This window comes from Hipposideros armiger, unplaced genomic scaffold, assembly GCF_001890085.2.
Source record: "Hipposideros armiger isolate ML-2016 unplaced genomic scaffold, ASM189008v1 scaffold_61, whole genome shotgun sequence".
NCBI classification, from domain to species: domain Eukaryota; kingdom Metazoa; phylum Chordata; class Mammalia; order Chiroptera; family Hipposideridae; genus Hipposideros; species Hipposideros armiger.
In genome coordinates, this window is record NW_017731411.1 from 4,057,840 (window position 1) to 4,071,514 (window position 13,675).

Below are 13,675 nucleotides of genomic sequence, written 5' to 3' on the forward strand. Positions count from 1 at the left end.
TAAAAAGCATTGTGTCATAGTTCAGTTGACAATATTTTTTTCTTTTTTAGGGAAACACAAAATAATTGTTTTAAAATTGATGACATCTTAGATTTTGTGAAATAGTATTTATTGGGCACAGGAGACACATTATACAAAAGAAAGACCAAGATTCTGGGGAATTCATACATCCTTATAACTCCAGAGAACAGAGGGGCCTCTCACTCTACCAGCTCCATTTTGAACAATCAAAGTGATTAGTCTGATTTGGTGATGTAATTAGCCTTCGAAAAATCTTTGTGAACAGAGAGTGTGAAGTTCTATGATTGTCTCAACCTGAGTCATGGTCAACCCCTTTGCCCAAAGTATAGTCTACTTCCAGAAGATGGAAAGAAGGAACATTAAACAGACAAAAATTATAGTTGCCTTGATGTCTGTTTGTCCTATAAGACTTGGGCACACAGAAGTAGGGTTCTTATCTACATGGGGCAGGGCCCAATCAGGAAAACAGAATTCAAGAGAGGTACTTCAGTAGAGGGAATTTAATATGGGAACTAATTATAAGGTTTTAGGAAAAGCTAAAAAGCCAAATGGGATGGATGGTGAGCCAACTCAGAGATTAGCATCAGTGGGACACTTCTAGCATGCTGAAGACTGAAGGGATAAAGGAAGGAGGTGGTATGGCCAGAGGCAAGTGTCACACAGCCAGAGCTGGAAGCACCTTCACACACACTGTCCAAAGCAGAAAAAAAAGGAGAAATCCCCTGGCTTCTTCCTTCCTCTCACCTTCCAATCTCCCATTAGTGCCTCCCACTAGCCACCCTTAGCCAGAGGCAGTTGACAAGGGAGCCTGCAAAATGAATTTTGTAGGAATCGGCTCCCTCTGATATAGAGAAAAGCAGGAGAAGGGTATGGAATGAGTCTGAGGGTGAAGAGGCAAATAACTTAATTTATCTCTGTGTCTCCAGTGCCTAACCACATTACCTGGCTCTGGGAGAAGAAAGTCAACTGAGAATTACAACTGAAATGCAAGAATAGAGATATGAATAGTGTTACTGTTCTAGAAAGAAAGGAATAACTTATTCCACATCAAGTACACAAGAAAGGGTTCACAAAGGACATTATGAATGAAAAGTTATATGAAGACTAAATAAGCATTTGCCAGAGAAATAAAAAGGTGAGAAAGTTAACCAGGTAAGGAGACTGCACAAGTTGAAGGCAGGGCACATGAAAGCTTTTCAACGGATGCCAAGATTCAAAGTCAAATTCTATTAAGCACTCACTCTTTCAGTATCTCTCAAGGTGATTATATAGCTTTCCCTTTTTATTTTTAACGTAATGTATTAAACTAACATACGTCCTAATAACAAACCATTCTTGAATTCCTAGGATAAAATCTATTTATACAGTTTATTACTCTTTTAATTCTGCTGAATTCACTTTGCTATTTTATTTAGGGTATTTGCTCATATACCATATGTAATCTTGGTCTATAGTTTACTTTTGTAGAGTTTCACTGTCTCTATCAGAGTTATTTTTATTTTATGAAATTACTTGTAGAGTCTTCTGTTTCCTTATTTTCTGACACATTTTAATAGCATGAGAGTTGTCACATCAAGTTTTGATTATGTAAGCACTCATGATTCTGTCTATGAGTTTCTCACTCAATCTCTTTCTTGACATTGCTGCTACCCACTTTTTGGCTGCATATCATCCTACTGTATCTATCCTGACTCCCCTGTTCCTTGCCACAACAAAACCCTGGTCTCTACATTCCAGCTATATTGAGCTCTCACCTCATGGATTTTGCAGATAAAATGGAGGCCCTTGCCCCTTGTCCCGCCTAATTCCTCTTCCTCCTTCATTTTACTATCTCCTCCTCATAGAAAGTCTTACCTGATATGCCCCACCCTAAACCCCAATACCTGACCCTGTGCTCACCAGGTCCCTGCCTGTTATCCTCACTTGTCAGTTTCAACCCAGCATTAAGTTTAAAGAGTGATTTGGTGTCTTATCCATCACTATAATCTCAGCACTGGCACATAGTTGGTCTTGCTGTATAGTAATTAGGTGAATGTTATAATGAATCTTAGAGAATGGCTACGTAGGGCGAGAGCAAGCTGTGGCTGCTGCCAGGACCTGTCCGATCTCAGGCACCTGGGATCCCATGTGGCCTGCTGGCCAGCTTTTCCCGCCCACCAGCCCCCCACACACCAGCAGAGTTTTTTCTCCCCTGACAGGGAGAATTAGCTTAGCCCAGACCAGAGGAGGCTTTTATTTAGGGGTGGAACAAAAAGGAAATTGCAATAAGAATTTTCGACCCAGGAAGCAGAAGTGCTGCTCCAGGGTGTTACAGGGAGTAAAAGGGGGGGTGGGCAGCGAATGCATGGGTAATGAGTAATAACAACAACTAATATTTTTTCTAAGCCCTCACTGTGTGTCAGGCACTGTGCTGAGCAACTTGTATGCTTCTTGTTTACTCCCACAACCTGATGAGGTTCCCATCCTGTACTGCCAAGACAACCTTTCATCTTTCCAGGCTATTTTATTGGTTGAGTTGATCAAGGCAATGGTTATGGAGAAGCCTAGTCCCCTGCTCGCTGGGTGGGAATTACACACTGCTGCACCAGGCCCCAGACATGTAACACAGATTTTATGAAAAGAACTCGTCTTATGTCAGCAGATACGGTCTATGGACAGAAAGTGATATTACAAAACTTTGCTGATAGCCACACTGAGATTTGCCATGTTGATGCTCATGCCAATCTGAGTGATGGTGCGGTAGTCCAGGTGATGAGATTGCTCTCTAATAAGAACCAGGCTTTCAGAAGACTCATGCAGACATTCATTCTTGCTCCTGAGAGCTCTGTTGCAAATAAGTTCTACATTCACAATATCTTCAGATACCAAGAAGAGGTCTTTTGTCTTTGTCACTGAGCCTCAGGAGGAATCTGAGGAAGAAATAGAGGAACCTGAAGAAAGACAGCAGACACCTGAGGTGGTACCTGATGATTCTGGAACTTTCTATGATCAGACTGTCAGCAATTACTTGAAAGAACACTTAGAAGAAACTGTTGCTGATCCTGAACCGGAACAAGGAGCTGTATCTGAAATCCAAGAAGAAAAGTCTGAGCCAGTATTGGAAGAATACTGGCTTCTGAGGATGCTCAGAAGAGCTCTTCTCCAGCACCTAGACAGCTCAGACAGCGCAAGAAGACCTGTGGAAATTTTCCTAGGCATCTGTGACCAGTAAGAACCTTCCACCCAACAGAGCTGTTGTAGTTCTCAACTCCAAGTCCACTTCACCCCATAATCATGCTTATTTAATAGCTTCATGAATATTACCACCATGCTTGTTTATTTTCAAAGGAGTGCTCTACATACAGCAGGGGCTGGTCATAAAGTCAAAGGACTACAGGGCCCAGGAGGTCAAGAGAATGAGTGAGGCTCTAACCAACATTAAAATGCCTTCCACTTTTTCAACAGAGGCTAGAAAGCTGGATTTTTATGTGAAATGTCTTGATTATTAAAATACTGTAAATCAACATATCAAAAGCTAAAACTAAGTTTGTAGAAAAATGTAGGTCTTATATTGTGATCTGGGGGCAGACTGGTTGTTTTGATTATAGAATTAAGGATTTCTATTCAACAAAGATACCAACAACAAAGTTAACAGACACATAACATGTTGGGAGAAACTATTTGCATTGTCTAAAAATCAACAAGTGGCTAATGTCTAAAACATTCTAGTCAGAAATCCCAATTGAAAAATGGGGAAAGGGCATGAACAGGCAATTTTTGATAAAGGAAACTCAAAAAAATAAGAGTATAAAAAGATATTCTTAAACTCAGTAGTAATCAAAGAAATGAAAGTAAGAAGAGTGATACTGCCCCAAATGAGAAAAAAATACCAAGTGTTTGCAGAAATAAGAGTGTTTGGAATCCTGTGTACAGCTGGAGAAATGTGGGGTGGTGCCAACACTCTGAAGAGCAATCTGGCAGTACTTGGTTCTAGTTGGAAGGATAGGCACACACTATGACCAGTCTAAATCCCAAAGAGATTCTCACACAGGTCCATATGGGACATATACAAGAATTTCATTCAGCATTGTTTGTGGCATCTAGGCGTAGGAATCAGTGTGGGTATCCATCACCAGGAGAGCAGATAGGCACGATGTGATGGATACACAGACCAGAGAGTCATACCACAACAGGGATGCGCCATAAACCATGGTGGTGAGTGATAACACTAAGACCTATAACATGACAACATTTATGTAAATTAAAAATACATGCATGGGGATATGAAATACAGTATGGGTAATATAATCAACACTGTTGTAAAGATTATGGAAGGTGCCAGATGGGCACTGGACTTATCAAGGAGATCACTTCATAGACTGTGTAGATGCCTGACCACTAAAGCTGAAGTAGAACAATACTAAATGTCAACTATAAATATACATATACATATATGTATATTTATACACACACACACATATATATATACATACATATATATATATATATACACATGTATATGTATACATATGGTCATGGGAGGTGGAGTATAGCATAAGAAAGATAGTTAATGGTATTGTAACAGCTATATAAGAGGTCAGAGGGGTAGTAGCTTGGGGGAAGGGGTTATCACTTTGTGAGGGGTGTAAATGTCTAACTATTATGTTGCTTTGTACACCTGAAACTAATAAAAAATACATGCAAACAAACAGTACACATACAAAAAACTATGCATACAACAAAACGGTATATATTAAACACATTAGGATAGCTGGCTATGGGGAGAAGAGAATGAGAGTGGGGTATGCAGAATAAAAAGGAATGAATGAATAAAATAACCAACAAATTCATGAACAAGTAAACAAAACAAGAGAGGGGCTTGTATGGTCCTTCGACAATAAAGTCCTCAGAATGGGAATAGGACTAATTCAATTCCCCAAACCAGAGGTCTAAAAACATGGGGAGATGGGGGACACAGGTCTACAACTAGATACAGCCCCTTAGAGTTAGACAGAAAAGATGGTTTGACAATCTAAGCCCACATGCAGGTTCAGTGACTTCAAAAAGCCTTTCAAACTAAAGCATTTAATTATACCATCTACTGCTTGGGAAGACAGAACTCAGACAGACAACCCAAGCAATTAATGCCAGCTTGGTGCTTTATACACCATGCTCAGCACAGAACAAGGATCAGCTATGTGTTAAGCAGGGACTAGAATGAAGAGACTGCTTCCTGCTTTTCTGAAGCTGTTCTTTCAACAAGCATTAATTGGCACCAATTATAAGCATGTCACCCTGCTAGGGAGGCATAGGGTATTTAACTAAGGATGACTTGCTGTTCAGTCCTCAGGGAATTTTCAGTCTTGCGGGAGATTAAAATCAGACAGACATAAAGTGAAAACTATCTAATCCAGCCACAGAAGAGAATTATCTGCCCCATGAGCCGAGCCATGGCCAGAGTTTGGGGAATAGAAACTAACATGGAGTGGAGTGATCAGAATGGTTGTGTTGGAAAGGTGTAAATTAAATGGATGGCTGCTGTTTCATGATGAGCAGCCTATCATCTTGAAGTGACTGAAGACCAAAATGAGAAAAAATTTAAAACTGTTGAGTGGTTCCCCCATGCTCTGCCACTGGTATCCCTTCAAGGCTGTTTGGCATGCACCATACTTTGGCTTCTTCCAAAGTCAGGAAACAGTTCTTTGCCCACCATTTGCATCTTAATACTAAAAAATGCTGCTCTCTCCTGAGAGAGGACATAAAACACTCAATGTCACAAAGAGAAGTCATTTCCAGGTATAGTATCCATTTTTTTCTGTGGAAAATAGGAAGGAAATTTTGCAGAATAGAGTTAACATTGCAGCCCTGAGATTTTCTATTCTTTAACAGGACTGCTTGCCAGCTTGGCTCTTGGATGGCATCTGGGAACTTAGATTTCAGGCAAGTTCCTAACATTTGCAGAACCGATAAGAGAGGCTCACTGTGCCCAACTGTTTGTACAAATACAGTGGTTTATGCTGCACACCTGATTTCCTTCTGGGAGCCTAGGGTTTTGGTACATACTAGGCAGAGGATGCCTACATGACCAGCCCCCAGTAAAACCCGAGTCTCCAGTGAGAGTCCCTGGTAGACAACCTTTCACACATGTTCTTGCAACTCGCTGCCAGGGGAATTAGCACATCCTGTGTAACTCCACTGGGAAAGAACTCTTGGAAACTTGAGCCTGGTGTATTCTGGACTTGGCCCCATGAGCCTTTTCCCTTTGCTGATTTTGCTTTGTATCCTCCTACTGTAATAAATCACAGCTATGAATATGACAATACGCTAAGTCCTATGAGACCTCCTGGTGATTCACTGAATCTGGGGGTGGTTTTGGGGATCTCCAACCCAGAAATAAATTCACGATAAAAGATAACATTGGAGGGGGCTGACCGAGTGGCTCATTGGTTAACAGTTGGCTTGGGAGCGTGAGCTCTGAACAGCAGGGTCGCTGGTTCGGTTCCCACATGGGCCAGTGATGCTGCACCCTCTACAACTAAGATGGCGAACAACAGCTCGACCTGAAGCTGGGCTGCCGTCAGTCACTGGTGATGGCATAGGCTGCAGTGGGGCTGTGGTGGGCTGCCGTAAGCTACCATGAATGGCTGGCAGCCAGCGTGAGTGGCCAACCGCCAGCTTGAGCTGCCATGAGCAGCTGTGAGCCACTATCCACTGGCCAGCGACCGATCTGCCTCAGTTGGGAAGAGCGCAATGATAATACCAACATGGGTCAGTGAAGCAACATCCTCCACAACTAGAACGAATAACAAAAGGATAGCAACTTGTCTGTTCCCATTCCCTGATTCCCCAATAAAATCTTTAAAAAAAAAAAGATAACATTGGAGATTGGAACAAGATAATGAACTAAACACATACTTCTGCCTTCCAGGTGTCCAAAAATTCTTCAGAAGGGCAGAAATATTATTTTTAAAACACTAAATCAGTAAGAGACTTGGAAAACAAGAAACAGTGCCTCTGGCTAACTAGAACACCTAAGAAATTTCTGGAAGATACAGAGTACATACTCAGAATCAGATTGCCTGAGCACACCGCAGCCTGATACCAGCTTGAGAGGAAATACAGTGGGAAATGGTAATGGGTTCCAGACTCCAATTCAGCAAAGAGAAAGAGGGGCAAGGATGGAATGTGACAAAATGATGAACTGGGGAACTGAAGTCAGAGTGGCCAGGGCTGTTGGAGCCTTCCCCACAAATACTAAGCAGCCCACTACAAATGACCCCTTACCTAGAATATACACTCCACTTAGCAGCACCTCCAAACTCTTCAACAGTCACCAGAGGCAGCCTATGATAAATAGGACAAGCAGGAAAACAGGAATTCTCAAACTCAAAGATGAGCACACAAAGAAAGAATCTCCGAGTTTTTATTCAACATCATGAAAGGGGAAAACCAAATCAATAGGAGACTATAAATATATATCTCCAAGGAAATAGAGTTAATAGGGCACATAGAAGAAATTATTAGATAACCCTGGGAAGATTTGAGGGGACATTCCACCCATGAAAAGCAAGCAGCTAACTGATAGGTAAATAGGAAAGGGATGGTGGAGAGACCTGTCACTTACATATTTTGAACACAGTATGATTTTTGAACACTGAGTATCTTATTCCAAAAATTAAATTTAAAAAGTAGGGAGCTTGAAATTAAACATATGACAATCAACACTGAAAAACACTCAATAGATGGGCTAAAGAGTTGACAGGAGGGCCAGCTGAGTGGCTCAGTTGGTTAAGATTTGGCTTAAGAGCATGAGCTCTGAGCAACAGGGCCACCGGTTCGATTCCTACATGGGCCAGTGACGCTGTGCCCGAGCTGAGCTGTCGCTAAGCTGCCAACAGGTGGCAGGATGGCTCAGCTGGTGCAACAACAAGATTGCCTGTTCGATGGTGGCCTATGCCCACCCACAACTAAGACTGAATTTGGCACCTTGAACTGAACTGCCACTCGAATGGCTCAGTGGATAGAACGTGTGCTCTTAACAACAAGGCTGCTGGTTCGACTCCTGCATGGGATGGTGGCTACACCCACCCGCAACTGAGATTGAACACAGCACCTTGAGCTTAGAGGCCACAAGCTTCCAACGGGCAGCCAGATGGTGACAGGCACCCTCCACAATGAATGAAAAGATATGCCCGATAAATGCCAACAAAAATAAAGCAGGTGTAGCAATATTGATATCAAACAAAACAGAATTAAAAGCAAAAATATTAAATGACTATTGTATTCCCAAAAGGTATAGTTCACCAAGAAGACATAAAAATGTTGACACTGGCCTTTTGAGCATTTTGAGCCTTGCCTCTGCTCAGGCCTGCTTCAAACTCTTTGGAGTGTACTTTTTCTCCTAATAATGACGACTCCTTGGCCCTGGCCCTTGCCCTGGACCCCCTTGAGCTTTTTGAGCTTCCTTTGCTCGGCCTGTTCCAAACTCTTTGGAGTGTACTTTATTTTCTAATAATGGCCCTTGAGCCATTCTCTACTTTTTCTCCCACTTCTGCTTCTCTGAAAAATATTTTTTTTCTCCTAATAAACTCCTTTTCTGCAACTTAAAAAAAAAATGTTGACACTTTAAGCACATAAAAACATAGCTTCGATATACATATATTGCAAAAACTGATAAAAGTAGAACAAAAGAAACCTACTAGAAATCATAGTGGAAGTCTTTAACACAACTTTCAAAATCAATAGTTCAAACAGAGAAAAAATAAGTTATGGATACAGAGAACATAAATTATGATTAATAAATGTGAGATAAATATAGAACTTTGTACTCAATATACTAAGGGTTCAGGGAAAGGTCATAAAAACTGGCAGTTCATTAAGCTACAAATTAATTTCTGTTTTTAATCTTCATCTTCCTTTCGGCAATATGGCAGAATAGAGATCCCCAAACCTTCCGTCTATAAAACATTCTTTAAAAATGATAGAAAAATGTAAAAATAACTTTGAAATCAATGGACTAGCAAAAACTAGTGAAGTCAAACTTCAAGAATGTGGGCAAAATAAAGGCATTTTCAGATATTATAAAAACAGAGAATTTATCATCACCGAAGGACCTTCTAAAGAATGTTCTTCAGGGAGAGGAAAATTATCCAAAAAAGAGTATCTGTGATCAAGAAGGAATGAAGAAAATGGTAAATAGGTAGATAAATCTAATAAATATTGACCCAGAAAATAATATAATAACAGCAGCAATAATGTCTGATTGGAAGAGTTAAAGTAATGATAGAGCTAAGCCAAATGGGAGGCAACTGAAATGAAAGAATTAGAAGTCTTTCCTTGTCTTGCTCTGGAGAAATGAGTGACTACAGAAATAATCTAAGTTTTAAATTCAAAAGGCTAGAACTTGAATAAAATAAACTCAGATTAAGTATAAAGGAAGACAAAGATTAAGATCCAAAATTAATGACATAGAAAAATAAAAATCAATAGGATTAACCAATAAATCCAAAAGCTGGCTCATTGACAATACTAATAAAATAAGCAAGCATTAAGCAAGTCTGACCAATAAAAAAGAGAAAAGTTACCCAAAAAAAGTATGAACAAGAAAGAATAATAAACCACAAATATGGAAAAGTTTATTTTCTTACAACAGAAAACTACATATAACATAATGCTAATATATATTAAATTTCAATAATGTTAATGATTTTCTAGGAAGATATAAAGTATTAGATTGACTTTGAAGAAACAGAAAACCTGAGAAAAATCCATGACATGTAAAATATTGAAAAGTAAGTTAAATATTGATATCAACTTCTTAAAAAGAAAAACCAAAAAACCAAAAAAACAGCAGCACACCAGGCAGTCTGCAGTCAGATTCTGTCAAACTTCAACGAACAGATAATTGTGCTCCAGAGTATAGAAAGTAATGGACAGTTTCCCAACTTAATCAATGAGGACAGCATAACCCTGCTTATGACCTCAGACAAAAATGGGGGCAGAGGGGAAAGTATGAAAGTATATACCAATCTCACTTATAAATATGAATACCAAAACCCTAAATAAAATGTTAGCTAATGAATCTATCAAACAACCCAAAAGGGCATTTTAAATGATCCCAAGATTTTAGAGACAGAAAATCTAGCAACATAATCACCAATGTTAACAATTTTAGGAAGAAAACTACATGGTCCAATCAAAGCATGCTATGCAAAAGCATTTTGGGTGTAAAAATCAACACCTACCCTGACTTTTTAAATGCTTAGTAATTAGATATAAAGGGAAACTTTATGATAATATGATAAAGAATATATTTAGTGAAGATACAGTAGAAGCCCTCTCCTAAAAATCAAGCCCAAAAAAATGTCCTATTTAACCTTAATATTGGAACACTAGAGACAGAATGGTTAATGGATGACAAGAAATAAGAAGTACAGTGCAGCCCCTGTGAGCAACAGTATGGAGGTTCCTCAAAAAACTTAAAACTAGAACTACCTTATGACCCAGCAATTCCACTTCTGAATATTTAACCAAAGAAATCCAAAACACTAATTTGAAAAGAGATATGCACCCCTATGTGTATTGCAGTGCTATTCACAATAGCCAAGATATGGAAACATCCTAAATGCCCATCAATAGATGATTGGATAAAGAAATTGTGGTACATTTATACAATGGAGTACTACTCTGCCATAAAGAAGAATGAACTCTTACCATTTCCAACAACATTGATGGACCTATAGAATATTATGCTAAGTGAAATAAGTCAGACTAAGAAAGACAAATACCATATGATCTCACTTATATATGGAATCTAAAGAACAGAATAAATAAGCAAACAAAACAAAAATAGACTCAGAGATACAGAGAAAAAAATTAAGGTTGATAGATGGGAGGGGGGTTGGGGGATGGGGGAGAAGGTGGGATTAGAAAGCACAAATTGGTAGTCACAAAATAGTCAAGGGGATGTGAAGTACAGTATGGGGAATATAATCAATAATGTTATAAAGATCATGTAGGGTACCAGGTGGGTGCTGGATTTATTGTGGGGATCACTTCATAGACTAGATGCCTGACCACTGACTGCACACACGAAGCTGATGTAGAATAACACTGAAATATCAAATATAATTAACTATATATTTACATATATTAAATAAACATTTTTTATATATTATATATGGTCACGGGATGTAAAGTACAGCATAAAGAATATATCCAATGGTATTGTAACAGTTATATACGATGTGGGGGGGTTATTACTTCGTGAAGGGTGTAAATATCTAATCATTACGTTGTTTGGTACACCTGAAACTAATATAAAAAATTAAATTAAAAAATAAGTGCAAACATTAGAAAGAAACACCTATTGTTTCTTAACAGAATAGGACTGTCTACCTAGAACAGCCAAACAAATCAACTGACAAACTATTAAAACTGATGGATTTTGGTATGGGGGTTGGGTTCAGATCCAGTTTTGGCTAAAAAATTAAAGATGCTTGCTTTGAGAGTGAACCATGCAAAGCTATTTTCTGTAGAGCAAGATATTAGGATTGACAAGCTTTTGCTCCCTTCCTCCTCCCCCATCTTGAACGTTGAAATAACATCGTATTTAAAACTGTGATAACAAAAATCTTCTGAAACCAAAATTTGTCCTGAAGGGTTGAGTTGTAACTCTACTCAAAAACACTTTATCTCCTACCTCCAGCTACCGCAGTCACTGAGGGATAAGCATGCCAACCAGTCCAACGCAATTCTTCCGATAGAGGGCAAGGAAGAGCACCTTCACAGTAACGTTTTCAACCCGTATACTGCTCATTATATAAACTTGCGTGCCGGCAAATGGAGCTCCACCAAATAAAAATAAGATATTCAGGGTCAAACTTTCTTTTAAAAAATAAGCACATAAGACTAATTTTATTTTAAAGATATATGGGAAGGAAATTGTTCCTGTTGCACTCCTGACAGCTCCGCATCACGGGGCCACCCCTAACCATCCAAATGGTCCCCCAGGGCTCACCAGGTGCACTGCGCTGTGATACTGCCAGCTGACCAGGGAGATGTGCAGCGCGCGCCCTTCCCGAGTCAGCCCAGGGCAGGAAGAGGGCCGGGGGTCTGTGGATGCCGGGATGGCCAAAGACTACTCGGTCTCAGATACCACACAGGACACCCAAGACAGCCCCCAGGGAGGTCAGGGAGACTCCCGGGGGGCGGGAAACCCCGAGCCTGGCGCGCCCACGCACCTGTCCCACCGCTGCAAGGGTTGGGGGCGCCTCCAAGCGCCGCAATCGTCGGGAGTCCCCTGGCCTTCCGGTCCTGGACTCCTGCGCCAACCCCCGGGCCGGGATGGGAGGGGGCGGCCACCTGCCGCTGCCACCTGCGGCACCGGTCTCGCCGCTCGCGAGCAAAATGGGCAGGACAGGGCAGGACCTGCGTCCTGGGCTGGAGGCGGGACCTGCCGGGCGGAGGAGGACCCGGGCCACCGCGGAGACGACTGCAGCGCGTGTTCCCTCTCAGGGGGGCAGTCCTGCGCCCCCAGCGCCCGGACCCCCGGACCCCTGCGCTCGCCCCGGAAAGACCACGCGGCTGAAGCGCAGAGCAGCCGGCGGACAGCGCGGCTCCTACTCACCCGTCTCGCTCAGCTCCTTCGGCGACGCAGCAGCCCGCAGCCGCCGCGTCTCCCCGAGCTCACCGATGCTCTGCGAAAGGTCCCCGGGATGCTACCGGTGCCTCTCCAGCAGCCTCCAGGGGGCGGGCGCGAGCCGGCGCGGGGCAACCTGGGAGTTGTAGTCCTGGGGCCTCTGCATCGTCACCCTCTGCCTCTCTCCATCAGCAGGCTGGTGGTAATCTTCTGTTTCTCCGTGCTTCCTCTGTTTTCCTCAAGGGCTCACCTCCGCTCCCGGCGTAACAAATGTTGGAGCGTCCCAGTTGAGCCCTGGCTACCCTCTCCTTACTCTAGATCAGTGGTTCTCAAAGTGTGGTACTCAGACCTGTAGCTTCGGTATTATCTGAGAACTAGGTAGAATGCAAATTATGCATCCCACTGAGGCTATTCAGTTTTTACTGTACTAAAAACTCTGGGGATGGAGCCCAGAAATATTCACTTTTCAAGCCATTCAAGTGATTCTGAAGTACCCTAAAGTTTGAGAATAACTGCTCTAGACACCCCCACACACACCCTTCCAAGGAACTTCATCACACCTATGGCATTGTTACACACATACATACATACACACATACCTACATACATACCTGTATGCCCCTAGGTACACTGCCAGAGGCCCAGACATTTATGTCCGAGGCTAGACATACCCTCTCACTCCAGCCTTCTTTGCCCCAGTATTCACCCAACATTTCTTCTAGGATGCCTCTGGGACCTCTGAAACTCAACAGGGTCAAGACCGAACTCGGGATCTTCATTTCCCTCACCTTGGTTCTCCTCTGGTGTGCCTTATTTATGTCCATGCACTGGAAAATTTCCTCTTCATTTATTGACATGGAAGTCAGTTAAGCTATAGGGGCAGAAGGAGAGGAGTCATATTTGAGGGAGTGAGGATCAAATGGGAAGGAGGAATGGAGGCAAGGGGAATAATGAACTTTTGCAAGATGCCGTGGAGAGGAAAGGTGCTGGTAGCTGAGGGTGGAAGTGTTGAGGGAGGATTTTTTTTTAAACATG

The 13,675-nt window shown here is 41.7% G+C and overlaps 1 protein-coding gene and 1 pseudogene across 5 annotated transcripts in view; one reads left to right on the top strand and one right to left on the bottom strand.

Annotated features, from left to right (window-relative positions):
- The window catches only part of SPECC1 (sperm antigen with calponin homology and coiled-coil domains 1), a 276,466-nt gene extending 263,770 nt beyond the window's left edge, over positions 1-12,696 (bottom strand). For 3 of the 5 annotated variants that reach the window (XM_019641539.1, XM_019641535.1, XM_019641542.1), the window contains exon 1: positions 12,629-12,696. The gene's annotated coding sequence lies outside the window, so the exon portion shown is untranslated. Of the gene's footprint in view, positions 1-12,242; positions 12,419-12,628 lie in introns of those variants that run through there. The other 2 variants (XM_019641540.1, XM_019641537.1) reach the window with 2 other exon arrangements.
- Positions 2,388-3,317, top strand: LOC109382175 (ras GTPase-activating protein-binding protein 1 pseudogene; annotated as a pseudogene).
- Positions 12,697-13,675: the final 979 nt, after the last annotated feature.